Here is a 6,211-nt window from a genome sequence, read left to right as displayed (position 1 = left end):
ACACGGGTATTTCTTTAGTTTAAGAGGGTCAACCTGGGTTACAAATCGCGGGTCACCGACTCTGGTAAAGAAAAGGGTCAGCGAACTGGAATTTAAGACCCGGGTTGACCCTTTCACACTGAACAAATTACTGGGTAGAACTGCTTCACTAGGTAATTTTATGTGAAAGAGGTATAAGTATATTGTGCCTAGCGGTCATCTTTAGGACCAGTTATGTGTATAGTTGTGCTAATGATTGTCCACTGGTTTTGCCTATAACTTTGACAATAAATAATTTTATTTAATCCTGGACCACCAACCCAAGGCACCCCTGCAAGAGTCTCGCTGAACCCCAGGGTACCTAGGTGCACATATTGGAAACCACTGCACTACAGCTCGATAGTCATTGTGGCTTTGCCTTACTCATTTCAAGTTTTAAAAGTAGTTTTTTCCCCCAATATAACTGCTTTAATACATATTCCATCAAGTAGAATTCTGATCCCTTGTACGTGATTCTCTGCTGCCTTGTTAGAACCTCACAGTGTAATGTATAGCAGTGTGGAGCGGATGCCTTGTCCTCAGCTATACCCAAACACATGGGTGTGTCCCTGATTTGGACACTTCATTCTCTGTGAATGCTGCACCTCCACATACCAGATGTTTGCAGAACAGGTCTGTGTGTAGGCAGTGATGCATTTCCATTGGCCACCCATAGAGGGCACACTAGAATTCATAGAATGCACTGACTCTCAGGCAGTGACACAAGTCATTCTGGTTAACCCTTACAGTGCCTTCATTTTTGACAGACTCTATGAGCAGATATAACAACACTGCAAATTTCCCTCTTTGTTTGTTGAGTAGGCCCCGGGGTAATGGAGACAGCTGATTATATAGAGATCTTAACCTGGTAGAAATTGCAGTCATGGCTCTACAGAGAACACTGGTCTGCTGACTGACAATGTATCACAATGTAGCACTCGGCTATTTTGCCAAATGCCAGTTATATCAGAAGTCACATCCAAACATGCAGCAGGCACTCTCTCCTGGAGATAAGTCACCTGATACAGCGTGGGGCCTCAATGGGTGACCCTCTAACCTCCGAGGGGCCTCACATCAGTCTTAGGGGCCTACTCATAACGTCAATTCTCAGGGGCTAAATGGCAGATAGATACAAAATCACTGGAACAATTCAACATTGCTACCCAGTAGAGACAGCTGATCCAAAGGTCAACTATCCCCATGATTCCTTTCCTAGATCTGTGCTACATGAACTTTGGCTCACGCAGGCATGACTTCTGACAGAAGGAGCCAAACGGGCAGATGCATCTTAGCAACCCAAGCCTTCTCCCATAGGAAGGCGCAGGGGAGCATAAACGAACGCCATCTGAAGATGACGAAGGATCCTGCAGTCAAGCTCTGAAAATGTTGTATTGAAAATGAATTTGGGTCCTCCTTATACTAGCATATGGGAACAATGGACCAGATCGAGACCTTTATAATGAACTAACGACCCAGCACTGCTCCGCATGGGTACATGGGCGAGTGCTGCGTTCTTCCTTGCTTTATACACTGTCCTGTGAGCTTGCATGGCTGGCGTCAATGATAAACTTGATTCATTGAAATCGTTATTGCTCGGCTACTATATGGTTTAGGCCAATGGTAAATATACCTAAACCTACCTTGAGAACTGCGCTACATAAAAACGGAAAACTGCACAAAAAAATCGTCCAGTGGTTTTCAAGATTAGTGCGTCGGGGACTTTCTTTTATACTATGTAAGGATGGTCCTGAAGCCTAATTTTTACAGTTGTACGTGGAAATGTAATCTCAGTAGCAGTGCTGAAAGGAGGGGTACTCAGCATATGTGTACGGCGTCTGTTCACAGTGCAGGGAGAGCTTAGGGGTAGCCCAGCATCTCAGAGTGCTGGGCACTCCCCTAGGGTGATGAAAACAAGGGGTGTCATGAGGCTTTTCCACCTTTTTTTGGACGGAGGTGACATTGGTGCAGTCAATGTTCTGAATTTAGCTTTGGGAATCATTTAGGATGTGAAAAACTTGATGCCAAAACTAACCTTGCCAATGTTTTTTTGCTTTCAATAACTTACCCCAGATTAAAAAAACATTGCTTGCACAGGCCTGGGGGAGATGTTGGGCAGAGTTAAGGGTATAGCGAAAAGTGGGTATTTCCATCTGCACAGAGGAGCCCTAGATGAGCACACCTCATCATGTGATGTCATTACTGCACAGAACAAGCACCAGGAAAAGGAAGCGGATCTCCAGGCACATCCTAAAGGACAGGACCATCACCGTTCAATGTAGCGCAGTGCCTCTCCAGGCATACAAAGGATGGAAATGGGTGATGTTGGAGCAGCAACCATACCACCCCCGCGTCATGCATGCTGGGCAGGTGATTGGTGGTACACCCCTCTGTGCTCCCTGCTTGTACTAAACTTTAAATGATATCCATTATGCGCTCCCAGTCCCAGGTAGCATTAGGTGTAATCCTAACCATTCATTAAAATGCTTCAAATGACAAATGCAGTAAAGCGATCCCAATGCCTCGTTTATTCTAATCATTCCTTTAAACCATGAAAGAAAATGTAAAAAAAACAAAAACAAAATCAGTATTTGAACTAATAACAAAAAGGTTTATTCAACGGTAATGGTATGTACACACGGTGAGATTCCCTTGCTATTCGACTTAGGCTGTGTACACACAGTGAGATTTGACATTAGATTTTGACTATATAGTCAAAATCGCATGCCGGTCGCACAGGTTTTTTACCTTGCGCTCCCGATGCGCACTCCCGTGACAGCACAAATCGAAACCCAGATAGACAGGGCAGCAATGACTATATAATGCAAATCTAATGTAGATTGTTTGGATTGTATGTTAAAAGTACAGAGATAGCAAAGATTGCATAGCACTCGGATCTTAAGTCGAATAGCAAGAAAATCTCACTGTGTGTACACACCTTTATAGTGTGTACACACGGGGCAATATGGCTTCCGATGTTGCCAATATAGTGAACATCGGAAGCCATATCGCATGCAGATCGCATGCTTTTTTAGGGCTTGCGAGCCCGATGCGCTGCCGATGCGCGCTCCTGTGTGAGCGCAAGTCGGCAGTCAGATAGAGAGGGCAGGCAAGACTATATAGTGCAGATGTGCACTATATAGTCTAAATTGTGCCACTGACTGCATGCCGTGTGATCTGGTCGCATCGGGACTCGCATAGCACGGCAAAGCTGCCGTGTGTACACACCATTAGATTTGAGTGCTATACAATCTTTGCTATCTGTACTCTTTACATACAATTCATACAATCTGCACTATATAGTCATTGCTGCCCTGTCTATCTGGGTTTCGATTTGTGCTGCCATGGGAGCGCGCATTGGGATCGCAAGGTAAAAAACCTGTGCGATCTGCATACGATATATAGACAAAATCTCATGCTGGATTGTACCGTGTGTACACAGCATAAGATTGCTGTTAGTGGCAGCAGGTTGTTCTGTGATGACAGATATTTCCTGTGAGTCTCTGAGGTTTCTCTCCATATACCCACTCTAATGGACAAAACCATGGCCCTTATTCTGCTTGGAACGGCCGGAGCCGCATATGCGGCTCCGACCGTGCAGGCGAATCCCCGCCTTCCATACGGATCGCCACGGCCGTCCGTACGCGGACATGTGGCGGTCCGCATGAAAATGGCGGGGGATACGCCTCCACCATCTTGGAGCAGCCCCCTGCATTCGATGGTCACCGACCATCGAAGGCAGGGCCGCACGCTCCACCAGCTCCCGCACCCATAGACCTCACGGACACTTGTCCGTGTGAAAGCATGTATGGGGGCGGGCAGCTGACATCCGGCGATGTCAGATGCCCGCCCCCAACACATGCCTCACAGCCTCATTACCATGCGTACGCCCCGCGTTTGCATGGGAACGCCCATGAAACGCGGGGCGTATGCATAGGGAAATGAGGCTAAGTAGCCCCTCACGCCCCTATCCACCCCCTTTGCGGCGTTAAAAAAAATTGTGCGGCGATTTCGCCTGCACATGCGCAGAGTGCCCTCTGCACATGCGCAGAGCGAAAACATCGGCGGAACGGCCGCATGCGGCCGTTACCGCTTAGATCAGAATAAGGGCCCATATGCCTGGCCCTCTCTATTCCCACTTCTACACAGCGGGCCCGTGGGGGAATCTCAGAAGAGAAGGGAGTAGGCATGGTTTAGATCTCGGCATTTAAAAATAAAGCAGCCAGTATTTACCATGCACAGAAACAATAAAACACACAAATCTGACTCTATCTGCACATGTTTCATCAGCCCCACCTGCAGTGCATATGGTTTTGTCCATTAGAGAGTGATTGTGCCTTTCCGAGCAGGGCCGGCGCCACCAATAGGCAGCTTTAGGCATTCGCCTAGGGTGCCGGCCACTGGAGGGCGGCAGTTTGTAGCAGGCACCCCCTGGATGGAGGTCAGCGCCAGCCACAACTCTCCCCCCCCCCCCCCCCCCCGGGGCATCACCCCCGTGAAGTGACTTGCCGCATCACCTGCGCCCCCTCCCCCCCTTTCTTCAGCAGAGAACCTGGATCGGAGCAGCAGGGACACCGGCAGCAGGGGTACGTTTCCCGCAGATCTCTACATGATCACTCGGCATACGCACCCACCCCCCCTACCTGTGGAGCACCCCGGCCGAATAATCCAGGTCCCTCCCGCACCGCAGCACCCGACACAGCCCCCCTGTGGAGTTTCCCGCAGCTCTCTACATCACCCGGCAAACGCGCACATACTATTTATCGAATTGCAGGAGCCATCGCAGGATGCTCGAATGCAATCCGCTGGTGGGGGGCGGAGGGAACACTTTTTCATTGGCATGGGGATGGGGAGAGGGGGCCGGAGGGACCGCTGGCGGCGTTGGAAACAGCGGGCAGAGGGCGGCGTTGTAGCTGTAGCACTAGCAGGCAGCGGCGGTCAGTCAGTGGTGGCGGCAGAAGTGTTTAAACACTGGGCAGCCCTCTGAGATGAGTTAGTCCTGGATGGGTATTCTCCAGAAAGCAGATCCCTCTCTGCTGTTTCCCCAGGCCTGCCACCTCGGCCCTGATTCTTCCTTATTCTGAGCCTTCCTCCCCCAGGCTACCTGCAGGGGTCTTTAGGCCAACATTGTCTAGGTCGTTTTGATCCTGGTCCACCAACCCAAGGCACCCCTGTAAGTGTCCTGAGGCACCCCAGGGTGCCTAGGCACACAGTTCGGGAACCACTGACCTATGGGCAAGCGAGGCTCTGTGGGTGCACCGTTGCCCACCCCATTGCTTTTGGCTTGCAGGGTGCATGGAACACCACCCTGCACCTAGTAGTAGTAGTAGTGCGGCAGTAGTGTGCCCGCAGCGGCCTCCTGCTGTCTCTACTCAGCAAGCATAGACTGCTGTAGTATCTGGGACCAGTGCCCCTCCCCCTGTGTGTGATGTCACATGCTAAGGAGGCGGTGCCGCACAGAGTGCTGGAAACCCTTGGTATGGTGCTGGGTTTAACAATAAATATTGGATCAGTGGCTATAGGGCAGCTAGAAATTGTACTTACCAAGCTAATAAAACCCTCTGTCATTTTTGTGAATTGATATGCTTTTTCTGTAAATGCTGATAAACTGATGACTGACACTGCGTACTATTACACCCTGATAAACAAATTGAGTGGTAAAGAAAGTCTAAATTTACAGTAGGAAATTATTTAATATAGAATAATATTGTATAATCATACTCATTAAGTTATGCTAGGCGTGTCATTAATTATATGCCTGCTATACACGTGTTCTCAACCACATGCCAAGCAGAAGTTGACAATCATTTTAGATACTATGTAGTAGGTGAAAAAAGAGGTACCTGTTATTATGATGTTACCCCCTTAGGTGTTTATATGATTCTAAACAATGGCGGTTACAGAGGAGGGACTCACTGGCAGTGGGTGTGGCTGCTCTATCTGAATGTAAGACTGTGCACATCTACAGCCGCAACTGATTCTAAATGAATTGAATAGAGTTTGGACTGCTATTTTTGTTTTCTCCTTCGTCAAACAAAATGGTTGGGGGGGGGGGGTTTGGGGGTGGTGCGGGGGGCCCACGAATCCACGGGAGGGTGATGGCAGAGGAGGGGGGGGGGTGTGCAGGCAGACCTGCCGCTCACCTGGTGGCTGTGGAGTAGCAGTGTCTTTGCCTGGCAGCATGGAGAGGCAGAGG

This window comes from Crinia signifera, chromosome 9 (assembly GCF_055691185.1).
Source record: "Crinia signifera chromosome 9, ASM5569118v1, whole genome shotgun sequence".
Classification (NCBI taxonomy): domain Eukaryota; kingdom Metazoa; phylum Chordata; class Amphibia; order Anura; family Myobatrachidae; genus Crinia; species Crinia signifera.
Note: the sequence above shows the minus strand (reverse complement) of the source record.